Consider the following 20,184-nt stretch of genomic DNA (forward strand, 5'->3'; position numbering starts at 1 on the left):
TGTCTTCTTGAATATGTGATGGGATACTGTTCTTCTTTGGAGTTTCTATTCTTTCCCTTTTTATTTTGTATTTGTTAGGGTTGTGTTAGGATAGCACATGTTGAGATAAAGGCAAGGTATAATTGTCAGTGAAAAAAATGGTCACAAAGTTACTTTTTAATAAGAATAAATAGCTGTTTACTCAAATGGATGTGACCAATACTAATTATTCCAAAATTCTCCTTTGTACTTTTGATCCCATAATTTTGAATATTTGAATGTACAACATACAAATTTCTAACCTTCAAACGACTTTTTAACCCATTATACAATGTTATTATAGAACAGGAATGGTACAGAAAATGAGATCCAGAGATAATTCTAAATCTTGATTTTTAACCATTTAAAGGTGGAACTTTTGTCCCTCCTATTAAATGTGCCACTTACTGTAAAACAGATCAGCATCATGTGGTAAGGATAAGCCAGATTGGGAAATAATATTGACAATTCTCTTGGGGGACTCAGTAATCAGCCTGGACTTAACCTGTATAAGACAGTTCTTGAACTAGAAAATCATTATGATACTTGTAACGGAAATTGGTAATTTTCTTGACATCACAAATTAGTGAAAGCACACGTGACTAGTGAAATACTCCACCTATAACAAGAAGAGATGGACAATCTTCAGCAAGATAATTAGCTTCTGAAGAAGTGACTTTGAAGTTTTTATATGAGCACAATCGAAATGAGAGTCTGCTCAGCAGATTTACAGAGAATTTCTCATAAATTTCTTTAGTGCCATTTCAAACCCCAGAAGTTCCACATAGAATAGTTTTATTTTGGTCTCTATTATGGGCATATTCTATATATCTACTCTCACTGGACATATCTGTCTAAACATTTTTTGAAAAAGTACTGAAGTCTCAGAACTGGGGTTTAATGTCTTTACCAAAAGTTGGCAGACATTGACAGATGATTTCTAAGAATAATTCCTTGCAGTCAAACCTTAATTTCTTTATAGTGCCAGTGTATAAAATGAGTATAGGTATGTATTATTACATTGTCAATAAAAACTAACAGTAGATTGCCAGAAATATACTTTTAATAGCTCCCAACTTTTCTAGATCAGAATCATGTAGTATATAGTAGAAAGAGTTTTTTTTTTTTCTTTAATAAAGATCTTCACGTCTGTATTCTCAGTTTTGAACTCTTGGGCAAGCCAAAGAGAACAAGTCAAGTGAGAAGGAAAGGAAAGTAAGAGTTTAAAACCAGCTTTGCACCTTATGTTCTTTTTAGACAAAAGTGTTGAGTATAGATTTCTGGAAGATAATTATAACCAAATCACTGAAATTAAAGATGTATTCTAAATTTTAAGAGTTGGGTACCAATTTGATTAAAGCTGATCACTTCTGCTTTCTGTGGTAGAGGTTTCTTCTTCACCCACCCATTGGTGGGGCCATTTTAGGGTAATCTGTATAATTTAGTAAAAACTGTGTACTTTTTTTCACTTGATTCTAGTTAAGTAATGATCATATATATTTTAACATATGTAGTGAAATTGTTTATAACAAGAAGTAAAAAAAAAGTTGGCAGAAACTTCCTTTTTCAAAATAGCATTTAAGTCAGTAATTTTGCTTCCTTTGCAGATAGGACAAATAGTTTTGCATTTATACATGTTATACAAGAATCTGAACACATTAAATCAAATAATCACTTTTCTCATGATGGATTTTAATTATTATGCAGTTATTGCATTCTGCATAGTTAATAATGTGTGAACTGCCAAGAGGAGAATATTACAGCTTAAAAATCTTAATGTGATCACATTTCTAGAATGTTTAAAATAAAAGAATTGAAAATATTAATGTAGTTTTATAATTCATTGCTGTGTATGAAGTACAGTAGACCATAGGGGTGCTATATTCAACCGAACTATATGCATAGTTGAAGGGGCTTGCACACATCATGGACATTTTGCACATTTATTAAGCCCATAATTCTGGTCCTTTGACATTCCTTAAGTTGCCTGTAGTGTCACCTTTGCCATGCATCACGAGAAAGGTCATCATCTTGCCACTGTGACTCACACTATACTCTTTCTATGTATATATAGTCTTTTGTAGGGGAATGAGTTGGGAGAGAAAGTGAGTTTAATGGACCTGAGGTAATGTTTAGTAACAGAAAATGTAAGTTAAATTGACCAGCTGTTTTGTGTCTCTACATTTACTGTAATGTGGGATGGTGATACATTTCACGCTATTTTTATCTCACACAAAATAATTCTGATTGTTTCCTTTTATGCAGATCATGTGAAATTCACCTAATTACACAGAGGCTGTCCTTTCTAAACTAAATATAAATTTGACTTTCTTCAAGAACTCTGCTTTTCTGAGTGCTTTGTCCTTAACTTGCTTGCAACCAGTTAAAAACTTCTTGCTATTATGACTAACACAGGAAAAAACAAAACTTCATAATACTAACATGTACCTACAGAGCAGGGCATGAGATTTTTTGACTGGTGGTTTCATCATTTCTGGATTGTTTAGAGAGGAGGGAGGAACAAAAGGTATAGATTCTTTGAAGTCACAGACTCTCATCATTCCAAAAACCTTAGGAATTGCCTCATGTTTTAAAAAGAAAATGTTTATGTTATTTCATTTTAGTGTGTTTAAATATCTTAACACCCTGCCCCCAGCCCCAATTTCAGACTCATCTGTGTTAGCATAGTTCCTTTAGTAAATAAAGTCAAAATTTGGGGATTAGAGGACGGATTAAAAGTGCCACAGTAATAATCATTGTTTCTGCAGTCACACACACAAACCACACTACTAAACACAAACTAGGAAACCCTAGTTCTCGTAAATTATGACAAACATAACCAGTAACTTTGTAGAGTATATTTAGCTTTACACAAAGCTGATGTTGTCTTTATTCTTCTTAGTTAAATATGAAAAAATTCCTTTCCTGCTTCCTTGAACCTAGGATTTAGGAATCACTCATCAGTTGAACAGTACTGTAACAGTTTTAAAACTCATGAAATTAGTTTATAGCAATTCTAAGTTAATTTTTTTTTTTTTGAAGATTTATTTACTTACACAAGAACTGGGCTACAGGTCAGTGGCGCGGGAGCGTGAGAGAATTCACCAGAGACAGAGTGGGGAGCAGAAAAAGGCAGACTGAACAAAGATGCTGCTAAGGGGAGCAGCGGGCAAGACAGGAGAGGTCTGCCACACCATGTGGGTTTCTCCCTGGCTGGCCGGGAATCGAACACCGCACTACAGAGGCTGTGGACAGCTTCACAGTGCAGTGCTCAACCCACTGCACCACCGGGGAGGCCGTCTAAGTTAATTCTTGCCTGATGGTAATCACTGCTGCAGAATAGTATTTTAAATTAATTTTAGGTTCAACAACTAAAGCGGTTTAGAAAATTTGAACACAACTGAGAAGAAACCCAAATCAGTTTCAAAAGGTATTCACACAGGTGTGTGGTGCACATTGCTATATAAATGATTCACAGATGCAATTCTAGGAGATTGTGGAATGGATACTTTGAAATCTTGACAGATAAGTTGGGGTCTTGTTACCCCAAAGTATAATCTAGTAACTAGCTACATTTAACATATTTGGGAGCTGCTAGAAATGTAGAATCTCAGACCCCAGCATAGACTGGATACAGCTTAACAAGATCCCTGGATGATTAACATGCATAATAGAGTTTGTGATAAACTGATTTAAGGAACCTTTCTTAAAGCAAGGGTTTCAATTGGGTAATTTTCACATAGTTATTGCAGTCTCTAATTAATGAGTGTGTTCCAAAATGAGAGTTATTAGAAGGAATAGGTTGTTTAAAATAGCATCTAAGACTAGCTTGTAAATGTAGATCTTGAGACCTATATTAATGATAATGTGACTTAAAGTTAGATATAAACTTGTCAATTAGATATGAACTGGTATTATCTAAAGGAATTAGAACCTTTTTCAAGGTCATCTTTTCAGACTGAGTTTTGTGTTTGGGAAGACCTAGATAAAATCACAAATAGAGGAACATATTTTAAATAGGAATACATTTATGTCATAATTTTTGGAATAAGCAGTAAAACAAGTAATGGAGTTTGAAATAAAAATGAAGAAAAAGTTGGAAACCAATTTAGAAGTTATCTTTTCCACCCCTGGCACTCCAGCACAGCCAGTTTCAGGGTTCTGTTTACAGTGAACATTTTGAACAATGAGAACTCCATTTTGTTTGGACAGTGTACCAAGTGGGAGATCCTGCCTGCCCCATCTCTTATCCCATCTTTTTTTCTTACTCTCCTCCATACCGTTCACCAGATGAGTCACTGTTAAGGAAAATTTTAGGTTCTTGAGGCCATTATTAAGCATCTCGAGGACTTGGTAGCCTTTACTCAGGCTATAGGTTTAAAGACCAGTTGAAGGAGACAGGTTTAGAACTTTTTTTTTTTTTTTTCCCCTTGGTGGCACCCTCGCCAGGGGCCTGGGAACAAACCGGTGATGCAGAGACTGCGGGCAGCCTCACAGCCCAGCGCTCAACTGCTGCTCCACCAGGGGATGCACAATAGGTTTAGGACTTTTGAGTGTGATATGATCTGTAACAATTGCAATGGAATTTCTAGTAATAGATATTTAGTAGTTCTTTATGCTTGAATATAAGGTTCAGACTTTTTAGTCCCCTGGAATTAAAAATTCGCTTGAGGATGTTCACCTACATACTATATAGTTCAAAGATTAGTTCTCTTACTCCTTTACTAGAATTGGTCATCAGTAGATAACTGAATTGCCTTCTGTGGAAATGAATTATTTGAGGATCTGAGCAGAGGGAGTCTTCATTGTATTATCTCTTTGTACCATTTTAATATTGACCCCTATGAATATACTATTAATCAAATAGTTAAATAAAATGTAAATCTAAAGAAAAAGTTTCCAAATTTCTTAACTAAGAGTGTGCGATTTATGATGCCAGAGCCTCCTAGGAAAGGGAAGGAAACAGGAGATTTTAGACGTCACCTTGACAAGAGGTTCTATTTCTAGCCTCCTTTGCTACTAATATCCCACACTTTTGGTGGTGATTTCTTCTCTTTCTCTCTCAGCATCAAGTAATTTCCAAAACATTGTTGGATATCAGGTTATAAAAGAGCCAGTGTTTATCTCCTACCTTGTAGACCTCAGTGTAAATATCCAAGGATGGTTATATTCGGGAGACAAAGTCATTTTCCAAATTTCTCTCATACGTCCGTTAGTCTGCAAGCACTTTCTAAAACTGTACTTTGAACTCTTACTAGGACCCTCCCACAACCTACAATGTGGAGATGGGCTTGATTTACTACTTTTGGAAGGAGTGTCCCAACAAATTCCTGGGCTAGATTATCTCTCCTCCTTCTAGTTGTATTAAAATATGAGCATAGCTCTCTTTGCTTTGATCTGGAAACATTTTAAGAGAGCAGATGTTATGACTGGTAGTTATCATTCCCTTTTAAGTTGCACTGTGTAATAGGCTGCTAAAATAATAGGTTACAATAATATTCTCTGAAATTTAAAGTTTTTATACTTCATCATTTATTCCGGTCTTCCTTATTAAATGAGAATTTTTAGGGGCGAGGGTGTTATGGAGAAAAAGTGTTTATTTCATTTTGGTCAGCTATCTGGCTAGAAGGTATAGGCTGCCTTGGTTGGAGCCCAAAGCCCAAAGCCCAAAGCCCAAAGTACAGGACTTTAACTGGATTTTGAAAGTTTTTACTATAGTAGCGTCATTTTGATTAGATTAATTCAGGTTCAGTGATGTGCCTTTTACTTTCATCTGCAGCTGTTAAACCTTTTCATGTCTTTGTTTGGGCTTCAGTGGGACCATAGCAATGACAGATAATGAAAAGCTCTAACTTTTCTGTTTTAGTTTGTTAATTTAGCTGAACTTTTCTCTAAATACTTTGTATGCAGAATATGAAAGATCGCTAGCAAAACTTAATTGCAAGGTCACATTTGAAGATAGAAGTTCCCATTGGGTTATGCTTTACATATCTAATAGTTATAATAGTCTCAGAATCCTGAAAAGAATATGAACTTTGTACAGTCTGCAGCTTGGTAGTGACACTGTTCTTTACCAATTGAATTGAGTGTGAGTGATAGCATTTGGTATATTGGGTATGTCCATGGTTATATTTGGCCATTTTGTAGTTTCTATAAGAATAAAGAATTTTACATGTATGTACTTGGTTTTAAGAACAAACAACATCCTTTGTGAGCTTCTAAAATAGATGATATAAGCTGATATATACAATTGTCTATGGGTTAGAAATCTGTTCTAGTCTTTGTTCTGTTTTTATCTGATAAACCTTGGACAAGTCACTTTTCCTGTGGATTTATTTCCCCTTCTCTAAAAATAGGTAAGGAGGTGATTCGTTATTTAAGATCTTTCAGTATTCTGTGATTATTTACCTAATTTATATAGTTGAGGACAGTTTTATAGGTGAAGTAAATGAACTAAGATTGGGAAAAAAACAGGCTTGATAATCACATTGTTGGAAAGAGAAGAAAAGAATATTAATATTAATATTAGATTGTAAAAAAGCAGTTACTTTATATTAAGGACAACAGACATTCAAGACCAGTCCTGGAGTGCATCCTTTCAGTATTCCTTCCTGAGGCTTAATCTCCCAACCCTGACCAAATAAATGTATGTGCTCTCTTTTCAATGCTTCCATTGTCTTCTCCCAGCTTCACTAAGGCTCACGCTGATACTTCTTTTTCCCGGTAACTACCTTGTATTCACTTACCTGTGCATTCATGCTACATTAAAAATATTCTGGTTCTAGTATAAACTTTCAAACTAACCTAGTTAACTTCCTCATTCTTACTAAGGGTTAGGACACCGTTTATAAGAATATGCACTTGTTTCTGAGGGTTCAGTGGTTGGCCATTGGAGGAAGCTGGTCAAAAGGCATAATCTTCCAGTTATAAGATAAAATACTGGGGGTGAAATATACAACTTGATAATTATAGTTAACATTGATGTGTGGTATGTTGGAAAGGTATTAGTAAAATAAATGCTAAGAGAATCCTACAAGAATCAGAGGATAATTTTTTTATCCCTTGTAACCTTTTGCCTTTTTATCTATTGTGGTAATCATTTTACAGTATAAATCAAACCATCATATTGTGTACCTTAAACTTTTACAATGATATATGTCAATTATTTCTCGATAAAACTGACCAGTAACGATGACCATGCGAGAACAGTGACAGGAGACGTGTTCTAGACTTGATACAGTAAGCAACAGATTTTTCTTTTCTTTTCCCTCCCCTCCCCTCCCCCCCCCTTTTTTAAAGATTTATTTATTTATGCAAGAACCAGGGTACAGGCCAGATGCGTGGGAGGGTGAGAGGACTCACCAAAGACAGTGGGGAACAGAACAGGCAGAAGGATCTAAATACACTGCTGAGGGGAGCAATGGGCTCAACAGGAGAGGCCTGCCATGCCAGGTGGGACTCTTGCTGGCTGGCCGGTATCAAACCTGCACTGCAGAGGCTGTGGACAGCTTCACAATGCTGCGCTCAACTGCCTGCGCCATCAGGGAGGCCTCCAGATTTTTCTTATACATCTGTTAGTAAGAACCTGCTAAAATGCTTGAACTCTTATTGGGACCCCATGTGATTGGAGGAAAAAGACAATTTCCGCCTATATACATACATGTCTTGCATGTCTAGATCTTTATACGTAAAACCTATAGACACTTACCTTGAGTTCCTTGAAGATACAAAGGAGAAAATTATTTCTCTACATGTATATCTTAATTTTGACCATCAATTTTCATTCTTTTTCTGATTACTTCATTGTGTGACCAGTAGAATCAGTTTGTTTTGTAGGTTTTTAATGAATTTTATTTTTGGTGTTCAGCTTTATATTTTGATAGGTATATATACTACATTATGATCACCGCCAAAAGTCTAGTTCCCTTCCATCATCACCTAGTTTGAACCTCTTTATCTGTTTCATTAGCCCTACCATCCCCTTTGTAACCGCCATTCTTTTGTCAGTCCAAGGATTTTTTTTTTCTGTTTTTCCTTGTTTTTTTAAATCTTCCATATCTGAGTAAAAAATCATAGTGTATTTGTCTTCTCTAACTTATTTCATTCAGCATACTTCTTTCAAGACCCATCCATGTTGTCAAAAATGGCAAGATTTCACCCTTCAAAATTTTTTTCTGAATATTTATTCTATTTTATCTGTATACAAATTTATCATCTGTTGTTCAACTTTTAAACTGGTTCTAGATCTTGGCTGTTGTAATTGTACTGCAGTGACTATAGGGGTGTATATATATATATATATTTTTTTTTTTGTGTGTGTGTGTGTGTGTTAGTGGTTTCATATTCTGTGAATAAATAACCGAAAGTGGAATGGCTGGGTAGTATGATATTTCTCTTAATTTTTTGAGGAATTGCCATATTGTTGTAATATACCTATTTACATTACCGGCGTTCCTTTTTTCCCCACATCCTTATCAGTTCTTGGTGTTTCTTGTCTTTCTAATAATAGTCATTCTGCTCTCGTTGGGTTTTGATTTGCATTTCCCTAATAAGTAATGATGAACATGTTTTCATGTCTGTTGGATAATCTGTGTGTCTTCTTTGGTGAAATATCTATTCAGATCTTCTGCCCATTTTTTGATCAGGTTGTTTATTTACTTTTCATTGTTGAATTGTTAATATATTTTGGATATTAACCTCTTATCAGATACATGATTTGCAGATATTTTCTTCATTCAGTAGGTTGCTTATTTGTTTTGATAATGGTTTCTTTCCTTGTACAGAGGCTTTGAAGTTTGATATAGTCCTGATAGTTTTTGTTTCTATTTCCCTTGCTGTTGTAGACAAATCTACAAAGACAGCTGTAAGGCTAATGTTGAAGAACTTGCTTGCCTGTGTTTCTCTTATGCATTTTATGGTTTCTCGTCTTATATTCAAGCATTTAATCCATTTCGAAATGATTTTTTTTGCACACACCTGTCCAAGCGTTTCCAGCATTGTATTTTTTCTTTAAAAATTTATTTATTTATATATCTTTTACATCAGTGTTCATTTTTAAACAATGTTTGCAACCCCCCACCAGGTGTAGTCCCCATAGAACTTCCTTCACCAATTCACCCATACACCATCACCACAGTCCCCTGTGCTCCTCTCCCTCCCTCCCAGGATGTCTCTGGTTTATAATGGTCCGTCTGTTTTTGGTTTGTTTTGTTGTGTTTGTATTGTTGTTATTTTTTTCTTTGTTCTTTCTTATTTTTTTCTTTGTCTTTTATTTGTTCCCCTATATTCCTCCTATATGTGGAATCATCCGATATTTTCCCTTTTTCCTTCTGACTTATTTCACTGAGCATAATTCCTTCTGGCTCCATCCACTTGCTACAAATGACATGAGTTTATCTTTTTTTGATTGCTGAATAGTTTTCCATTGTGTATATATACCACATCTTGATCCAGTCGTCTATTTTTGGGCATTTGGGTTGTTTCCAGGTTTTACCTATTAAAATAGTGCTACAATAAACATAGGGGGAAATAAATGTTTTTGTGTCTTTTGGGTAGATCCTTGGGAGTGGAATTGCTTGGTCATATGGTACTTTCATTTTTAGTAGACTGAGGAACCTCCAGACAGCTTTCTATAGTGGTTGGACCAGTTTGCACTCCCACTAGCAATGTAGGAAAGTTCCTTTTTCACCACATCCTCGCCAACATTTGTTGTTGCTAGTTTTTTGATATGTGCCATTCTTCCTGGTGTAAAGTGGTATCTCTTTGTGGCTTTGATTTGCATTTCCCTGATAGAAGGGATGTTGAACATTTTTTCATATGCCTGTTGGCCATTTGCATTTCCTCTTTGGAGACGTATCTTTTAAGCTCTTCTGCCCATTTCTTGACTGGATTGTTTACTTTGTTCTTGTTGAGTTGTATGTGTTCTTTGTATATCATTGTGATCATTTCTTATCAGTTGTATGGAGTACCAGGATTTTTTCCCAATCAGTTGGGAGAGCGGGGTGGGGGGGAGTGGTGTCTCTTCCATTTTTGTTTATTAAAGGGACTTTCTTTTCTCCATGTATGCTCTTACTTCCTTTGTTTTAAATTAGTTGTCCAGATGTGTGTGGGTTTATTTCTTGGCACTTAATTATGTTCCACTGATACCTATTTCTGTTTTTATTATAAGACTATCAGGTTTTGGGCCTCCTGGTGGCACAGGGGTTAAAGTCTCAGTGCTATCAAGCTATTGCCGGCCACTGTGGCTTGAGTTCAGTTCCCGGCCAGGGAGCTGACCTCTCCTGTCTTGTCTGCTGCTTGCTTCAGCAGTATATTTCAGTAGATTCACCTCTTCTGCTCCCCACTCTGTCTCTGGTGAATCCTCTCATCCCCTGCACCTCTGGCCTGCACCCCAGTTCTTGTATGCATAAATAAATAAAAATAAATAAAATAAAAATAAAAATAAAAAATAAAAATAAAATCTTTTTTTAAAAAATACCCTGTTTTGGGCCTCCCTGGTGATGCAGGCGGTTGAGCGCAGTGCTTGAAGCTGTCCGCAGCCTCTGCAGTGCCGGTATGATCCCTGCTGACTGCGGAGTAACCCACATGGCACGGCAGACCTCTCCTGTCTCACCCGCTGCTCTCCTCAGCAGTGTATTTCAGTCAGTCTGCCTGTTCTGTTTCCCCCTCTGTCTCTGGTGAATCCTCTCACCGGTGCTCCCACACATCTGGCCTGTTTTGCTTGCTATGGCTTTTATAGTGTAGTTTGAAGTTAGGGGAACAAGATAACTCCATTTTTGTTCTTTTTTTCTTGGGATTCTTTAGGTTATTTGAGATCTTTTTTTGGTTGCATACACCTCTTGGGAGTTTTTTGGTTCTCTTTCTGTGAAAAATGCTATTGGGATTTTGATAGTGACTGCGTAGAGACTCTATTGTTTGAGGTAGAAATGTCATTTTAACATTAATTTTCTGATCCATGTGCACAGACTGTTCTTTGCATTTCTTTGTGTCTTTAGTTTTTTCATCAGTGTCTTATTTTTCATTGTCTTTCACATCAGTTAATTTTTTTTCTATGTTAATGAAATTTTTAAATCAGCTTCTTGGAAATAGAGCTTATGTAAAATAAAATTTGTTGATTTTGACAGTATTATTCAATGAATTTTGATTTAAGTATCATTGTTAAACCACTAGTATGGTTATGGTATATATAGCATTTTTATCACCCCCCAAAAGTTTCCTCATTATCTGTGTGGTCATTATCTTCCTTCATGTCTAATTCCCAATAACCATGGGTCTGTTTTCTGTCATTGTCATTTTGCCTTTTCTGAAAGGTTCATATCAATGGAAGTGTATAGTACATAGTCCTTTGTGCTTAGCTTCTGTCACTTAACATACCTTATGAGATTCATTTATAGTGTTTCATTATCTTTCAGTAGTTCTTTTTCATTCATTTTTTTTAAGAATAATTCAACTTTATTTTATTATGTTTAATGACGTAACTTTGGTTTACATCACTGTATGTGTTTTGGGGCATAGGTTCACACTTCCACAAATGTATGTTACCACACCATGCTCCTTACCAAGCTCTAATAATCCTCCACCATAGTTCATCACTCCCCACTCTTTGTCAGTCCCAGTCCCTCCACCTTCTGGTGGCCTCATTTCTGCAGTCATATTTCAAGGATTTGTTTTTGTCTGTTTCTTTACATCCACATGAGTAAAGTCATTCTATATTTATCTTTCTCCTTCTGACTTATTTCTCTTAGTATGTTGTCACAAATGGCAAGATCTCATCGTTATTTTACATTGTATGAATTTACCACACTTTGTTGAGTTGATGGACATTTGGGTTTCTTCTGATTTGGGACTATTTGGAGTTGCTATGAATATTTGGCTGTAGGTCTTAGTTTTGACATAAATTTATATTTCCTGCATTACTATACATGAGTGGTATATTTGGGTTATATGTAAGGTGCAGTGTCACACGTGTATGCTTAACTGTCTAAGAAACTGCCAAACTGTTTCCCAAAGTGACTTTTCTTTTTGCATTCCCAGGTAGTAATATATGAGAGTTCCAGTTGCTCCACATCCTTGTCAACAGTTGGTATTGTCAGTCATTTCGAAATTTTGCCATTTCATTGAATATGTGGTGATATGTCATTGTGATTTAAATTTGTATTCCTTAAGGTTTATTTTTAACAACTGTAAATGTGTGCCTTGTGGCACTTGTGTTACAAGCACAAGTTGGAACAAATTTTGTGGTTTTTTTTTCCCCCTTCATATTCTGCTATTTTACTTTTTAACTCTCTGTTCTCAAAGCATAATTTGATTTTTAGTTGTCAGCAGCACAGTTATTTCAGATGGGTTCTGGTTATCTATAACTGTTACGCTTAATATGGTCAAATAATGTAAATAATTTTATCATTAGAATAATTATTTGTGATTGTACCTTATCAGTTAGAATTCTAGGGAAGTAAAATGTTATTTTAAAGCTTCAGAATCATTCAAACCTTTTTAATCATTTAAACCTAATTAATGGATACATAGTTTTATTTCATAAGTCATTCTGCTTTTTAGGTGAGACAGTAATAATGAAAATTTAAAATGTGAAAGAAGGCATACTGAAGTTTTAACATTTGGTAATTTGATCATTGCGATATGTATAGTACTTTGAGGGACAATTTTGTAGTGTAGTATTTAGAGTTGAGTTTTTAGCATAATTGCTTCAATACATTAAATGGGGGTGGACATTGGGCTGTAGGCAGTAGTGGAATGCTGCTGTCTGCTGTGTATTGTAAGCATCCTTACTGGAGAAATTGCATCTTGTTCACAGAAGTTAAAGGGAGATCTTTGGTAAAATATCTAAGCAACCAAATTTGATATTTAATATCCTGTTAATACATCATTGCCCTGAGGGAGTCTTTCCTTTCTGTTTGAAGTTAGTTTTTAATCATTATATAATGGGATTTTGGGGTCCAGAAGTCTTAACTTGAATGTCAGTTAGGGGCCTTTGAGACAGTAGGAAAGGTGATGGATAGATACATCAGACTTGGCCACCCTCTAGTGGCTGCTCTGACCATATTGCGACTTGAACTGGTCCTTTTAAGTGTACTTCAGGAATGGTTGTGACTGAAGGACTCGTTTCTGTAGAATCATCTTTTGTTTAAAAAATCTGGTTCAGTAAAATATCTGAAGTGACAAATAACTTCAGTTAACATTGGACATCTGGGAAGTATGACTATGGATGACTTAATTTTCATAATTTTACCTTTCTGTACTTTTGGGACTTTATTCAGTTAATTTTTTTAATTCAGAGAAATAAAAAGGGATACTCAGAGGTGTGGTATCTCCTTATTGATTACCTGTTAGTGTCAGGCCCTGTTAAATACATCATCTCTAATCCTCAAAATATAGTTTTGAATTACATTGATTCCTGTATGTAAGGTTTCCATACTGTTGTCTGTTTTTCACTGCACCCTTTAAGGGTTTTAATGGAATACTGATCTTCTCTAACATTTCTGTATCACACAGTTCTCGCTTATGTTGTTCACAGAATCTCTTTTGCTCTACTTCAATCTTGTCCAGTTAAGTCCTCGTCATTTTTTAATCACTATCTTTCCAATGTCACTTTGTTTCTGGATCACTCTGGATGGGTTTATGACCCATCAAACTAAATATTTTCTGTACTATTATTAGCTTTAAAATGTTTTTAATATATTCCTTACTGCATTCTGCTGTGGTTATTGTTTGTGTTGCCTCATTCTTGGCTTTGCTGTGCTTTTTTATATCTTATAGCCCCAGATAGCACTTAGAATACAATTTTTGCCTAAAACCATGTATTAAGAACTTCCACCCATCTGAGTTTGTAATGTAATTGTATTTTCCTTTTTAAGCTTCATCATTTGCTTAAACTGTAACATTTTCTTAGAACCAGTTTAGATACCTAGCTTGGTACACATTTTAAAACTGGGGAGTTTGGGTTATACCCCATACCAATTAACTGTATTTTGGATTAGAGCCAGGCAACATGTTTTTCTTTCTTTCTTTTTTTTTTAATCCATGCATGATTCCAGTCTAAAAGTTTATGAGCCACTGCCACATTTAATCTATAATGTAGAGATGCTAAAGTTAACTTTAAAGTTTAAAACTGCTTTTTCTGGGGAAAAAATACCTTTCCCAGGTCAGGTACCGGGGATGTTTTGATGACTTAAGACTTAAAATATGTAACAGACTTAACATCTAGATAATTGCTGTTAAAGGAGGTTTTTGTTCAGTTTACTCTCAAATGGTCCCCCCCCAAAATTCAGAAAGTTGGTGAATCTTCTAATTTCCCTCTATTAGTCTTGTTGTATTCCTCTGAAAGGTTATAAAACTTTTTAAAGTTCTCCAATGATGCTTTGTTAACTTGGATCTCTAATTCTTCTTCTAAGTCTATATTCTAGAAATACTGTAATGCTTGTGCAAAGGATACAGGTACAAGAAGTATTCGTATAAGTGGAAAAATTAGAAACACACTAATCAGCATCATGTATGAATAGAATAATTGCTGTTTGTTCATATACTAGAACACTAAGATGTCAGCATGGAGTAGATCTCTAAAACATAACTGAGTAAAAGTTTCTGAATGATGTATGTATATGATATCACTATATAAAATTTGAAAACATGCAAAAATAATGCTCCTTATGGATGCTTATTTGTAGAAATAGTATAAAATGTTTTGGAATGCAAATCCTGAACCACATATGGAGTGTTAACTAATGGTTATCTCTAGGAAAGAGAAAAGAAAATGAGATTGGAAAAGGAGTACACACAGATCGTGGCCTGCAGCTTGACCCACCATGGTTTATTTTTTTGTAAAACTCTGAAGCGAATATATTGAAATGTTTAGATTAGACAAACCTAGATATCAGCTCATGTTAGTCTAACTTTCCATATGTTTATAAAACATTATTAGATCCTTTGAGGGTAGTATGTTTACAAGGTGCTACATTTAGCTATCAGTAGTAATGTAGAGAAACAAATCTTTTGCATGTAATGTTAAGACTAAAGGCAGTTGTTTATAATTAGAGTCTGGAGTAGGCTGTATCTGGGTTAGAATCCCATTTTTATCTGCTTAGCTGACTTTGGGCATTTGTATGTTTATCTTGTGAAGCAGCAGTCAGATTTACTTATTAGGGATAGGTTGTTAGATTTAAAAAAAAAGTTGTATATAACAGGCAGTAAGTACTCTATATGATTGTTACATTTAGCTTTTAACCACCTAGATTAAATCCAATTTTAAGGAGCCATCTTTCAGTAGACAGTCATGGTGATATGGGAATAATTTGTCACATACACAGTATTGCTTATTTTATGCATGACTGGTATAATTCAAAATGTCTAAAATACAATATCCATGCCAAAATCTAGTGACCACATGAGAGTAATGTTTCTGTGCTGAGTTTCTGCTTACAAAATTAATTATGAGTGATCATTGAGGTTAACTCTGTTACTGCACTTTATTTTTGGTAACCTTGTTTTTTAAAAGGAAAACTTAAAAATAGATCAGTTATTTTCAACCACTAAAATCTCCATTTTTAATGGATTTGTTTAGGTAAAATTATGAAAATAAGTATGGATATATTAAAACATATAGGCAAAATGGTATTTCATGACTGAAGCTAATTCTTTCTGTGAAGATATTTTTGGTGGTTTTATTTTCTGATTTTCCATATAGGATTCCAGTGTGTGTGTGTGTGTGCGTGTGTGTGTGTGTGTGTATGTATACACACCCAACTCTCTTTTGTGAACTGACTTTAGGAATCTCTAGAAACATTTACTGATAAGCTAGACTCATTTAGCCGTTTGCTCTAAAAGCCTTATCATGTACAAAAGAGAATAAGTAGAGCTAGCTCCCTCCCTCCCTTCCCTTTTTTCAAAACTGTCTTGGGCTTCCCTAACCTGGCATTGTTTACCTTCTGGTCAAATTCATCAAATTGAGAGATAGATGGGTATACATTGATAGCTGAGGAGACTGCCTTTTAAAGGGACATCTTCCACCCCTACCCTCCCCTGCCCCCCAAAGAAAAGGATTTTAAATATTTTTGAGAGTTGTGGGTGTGTGGCAGATACCCAGAGTGAAGGGAATGATTTTTTTTTTTTTTTTTTTTTTTTATAGAGGCATGCTTTATTCATTTGTTTGCTGGTTTGTTTGTTTGTTTTGTTTATACATGCACTGGGTACAGTCAGAAGCGCGGGAGGGCGAGAGAACTCACCAGAGTCAGAGCGGGGAGCAGAGCAGGCAGAAGGACCGAAGTACACTGCTGAGGGGAGCAGCGGGCGGCAGGAGAGGTCCGCGCGCCATGTGGGACCCTCCTCTGGTGGCCGGGGAGCAGCCGGGGATCGAACCGGCGCCGCAGAGGCCGCGGGCAGCTTCGCAACCCAGCGCTCAACCGCTGCGCCACCGGGGAGGCCCAAGGGAATGATTTTTTTAAAAAGATTTATTTATTTATGCATACAACAGCTGGGGTACAAGCCAGAGATATGGGGGGTGAGAGGATTCACCAGAGACAGAGTGGGGAACAGAACAGGCAGACTGACTGAAATACACTGCTGAGGGCAGCAGCGGGCGGGCGAGTCAGGAGAGATCTGCTGCGCCATGTGGGTTGCTCCCTGGCCGGCCAGGGATCGAACTCATGCTGCAGAGGCTGCAGATTGCTTCATAGTGCGGTGCTTAACCCCTTGCACCACCAGGAAGGCCCCCAGAAGGGAATGATTTTTTTGAGTCCCAACAGTTTGGTGGAAATAGTCCTACTTTCTCATCCATTTGTTCCCAGTGGATTGATTGCTTGTAGAATACCACCCCAAAAGATAACTCGAGAGGCAGGAAGTTTGGGACAAAGTGCAGGAATAACCAGTATGAGGAGATTTGGGCAGGGACTATTTGGCATTCAGTTAGAAGCACTGCCTTTGCATTCCACAATGACATCAACTGGTTTTTGAAGCTAGTTATTAGTGCACCCAGTGAGCCATGCATTCCTGAGGAAGCTCAGTGTTTTTAAAATAAAGTCTGAAAGCTTGATCTGCTTAGTTCCACTAAACCTCTGTTCATTTTTTTTTTCTGAAGGCATTTTAGCAGAGCCTTTCTTTTCATTTTATGAATATTAAACTGCGAAGTAAATGGCACTCTCAAGGCAAATATGCGGTTTAGAATCTCTGTATTTGATACTTGCAAAGTTGAAGGGAGGAAGACATGGTGTTTGTGTCCCCATGGAGAGGGATACCTCTCCTCTCATAAAAATAAAAGAACCATACATTTCTGTCTCCTGAGGAGTTCCCTTCATTTTTTACTTTTGCAACCTATTCAGTTTTTTTTATTTTTTCTTTCTGGGCTGTTTCTTTCTTGGAAATAGGGATTAACTGAGTATATTTTCTCAAACAGAAAATAACATTTATGTTAACTTTCTTGGATCTCTTGTCCCTTCCCCTCAACTCTCTATTCCCTCTCAAAATTGTGCTTTTCCTAGATTCCTTGAAAAATATTATCGCCACCCTCCACTCACCCCCTTCCCTACATGTATAGAGTTTGAAGGTCAGCTTCCTTTTGTAGTCCATAGTGGACTATCACAATCGAAGAGCCAATTATCTCAAAATATAAATTTAGTATGGTTATATATGGCTTACTGAATAAGGTGGTTTAGGTAATGTCACTTATAAATAATTAAAACATAGTCCATAAGGTGGTTCTTAGCCTTATTATAAAAGATCCTTATTATAAAAGAGATAATATTGACATTATGCATTCCTTTAATATGGTCTCCTATAACTAAATGTAGAAAAATTTTGTTCGCATTTTGAAATAAAATGCAAAGAACTTTAAAATATTTTATCCTGCTATGTGAAATAAACAGAGAAAGACAAGAATTGTATAGTATCACTTATGTGGAGTTTTAAAAAGCTTGACTCAGGGAAATAGAAAATAGAGTGGTAGTTACTAAGGACTGGGGGAATCAGGGAGATGGAGAGATACTGGTCAGAGGGTACAAACTTGCTTATGTTGTTGGATGTTTAGATTTCCTCCCTTTAGACTTTTACTGACAACATTGCCGTTATTATCTCTGCATTGCCGTTATTATCTCTGCAGTTTGCGCATGCCAGATTTTATCTGTTAGAAGAACTCCTAGAATTGATGATTCAAAGGGTATATGTGCTTTTAATTTTGAAATTGACAGATGATTCTACATAGAGATTATAAGATACTCCCACTAGTACTGCTTGAAGATACCTTTTGGTCCGCTTTTGGAGGCAGAGGACAAACTTCTTTGATCATTGCCATTCTGATCGATTTTTCAAATAATATTTTAATTTGTATTGTATTTTATTTTGTATCCTGAGGTAGAATATTCTTCCATACACTTAAAGAGTGATTCGTGTTTCTTTTCACTGAATTGTATGTTTATCCTCTGTTCATTTTTCTCAGGTTTCTAGTAATTTTCTTTTTTGTGGGAACCCTTCCATAATAACTGTACTTTTTCTGTAGTATATATTCAAAATATTTCCCCCAGTTGTTATTTAACCATTAATGACACTTGTTGAAGTGTAGAAAGTTCATTTTTATATAGTCAAATTTATCAGTTTTTACTTTTATGGCAACTATGTAAGACTAAGATCTATTTCTGAAATTAAAAATGTCTGTTTTCTTTTAATTTTGGGGGGGGGATTTTGCTTTTGTATAGACCCCAGCATACCAATGGTCAAATTATGACTCTGTTGCCTAACTGATCTGTGAGACTGGCAGATGAATGTATCTGTCTCTGTTTTCTCATATGTAAAATAAGGCTAATTGTACTTAAGTCCAGACTAGTTATGAACATTGGAAGGTAATGTATATATTGGTGATAATCTTATAGCTGGGTGATAACATTTATAATACATCACATACCAGATTTCTTCCATCCTCTGATCAGAATGTGAGTTATGTGGGGGTGGGGTTTAAAGGATAGAATCCATTGATGATGAAATTACGTTTTATTATTATCTCATAAAATAGTATGCTTTAGTGACACTGTGATATTAACATCCAGATCTCTTACAGACTCTGTCCATTGCATAGTTTATAACTAAAGAGTAGCTTTACCAGAGAGAAGAGCATACATTAAAGCAAAAGTTACACTCAGTGTCATACAAAAAAAAAATTAATGCTTCTGCCTTAAAGAATTTAGAAAACACTTCTTATTTTGCCCTTTTCCCATTACACAGTCCGATATTGTCCAGATTGCTGTGGGTCTTCTCACCAAATGAGTTTTGCGTCTCTAAGTTAATTTTCTGCCAGAATCACTTCAGGCTGATGACTGTGGTGTTTGTGTATCCATTAAGCACACTGCCAGGATATGTCTTCTGCTTTCCACCTCTCCCATTAAACAGCTGTCAGCAGGTTTACAGAGCTACTCCCATGCTTTGTATTAATCGTAGGGAGCCATAGGATGCAGTGGAACAGGGTCCATAGAGGAATTTCGGAGCACTGGCTTAGATATCACAAAAGATAATAAATCCTGTCATCAGTTGGGTACGGTTTGTTAGTGTTTTATACTTACATGAAGAGAAAAGATCTAGGAGGAAGTGAGTTTCAGTCTTTAAGTTCTGTTCAGCATCTTCCACCAGTAAAATCCAACAATTCAGAACAAGCACATCTTGGAGGATTCTTGAGTAAGATGCTCTCATTAAAGTTGTATATAGCACCCTGCTGAGCTTTACAATTGGTTTTGAAATGAAAATCTGTTAGATTAGAGCAAACATTATACTAGCTGTTGTGATAAGTAATGTGGAGATTAATGATTTGTCTGTGAAAGCCAGTGAACATTAATGCTGCTACTGTGCCCTTTTTTAAAAGGTGAAGGTGAGCAAGGTGGCAGGGAGGAAGGACGGATCATGATTTTCCTAGCTATAATTTATCTTCTTTATATGAATTAGTGATTCCTTAGCTCTTTCTCCCTTGATAAAATCAGGGAAACTTTAAATTTCAATTTTAACCTCAAGCCTAGAATTTTTCATTGACTTACAGAAAGTAGTCAGACAGAACCTGGAAGGAGGAGGGTTAAGGGAAGGAAAAAAAAAAAAACACCTTCCTTACATAAGGAAGTCTTCCTTTTGGTGATGTGGTTTTCCTCTTCCCTGTTCCCTGAGTAAGTTGTGGTATCATGATCTCTC

The 20,184-nt window shown here is 35.9% G+C and overlaps 1 protein-coding gene across 3 annotated transcripts in view; it reads left to right on the forward strand.

Annotated features, from left to right (window-relative positions):
* Positions 1 to 20,184, forward strand: part of ZFAND3 (zinc finger AN1-type containing 3) — a 307,728-nt gene that overhangs the window by 160,498 nt on the left and 127,046 nt on the right. The gene's annotated exons all lie outside the window — the stretch shown is intronic.

The sequence above is a fragment of the Talpa occidentalis genome, unplaced genomic scaffold, assembly GCF_014898055.3.
Source record: "Talpa occidentalis isolate TD23 unplaced genomic scaffold, MPIMG_talOcc4v2.1 talOcc4.2, whole genome shotgun sequence".
NCBI lineage: Eukaryota > Metazoa > Chordata > Mammalia > Eulipotyphla > Talpidae > Talpa > Talpa occidentalis.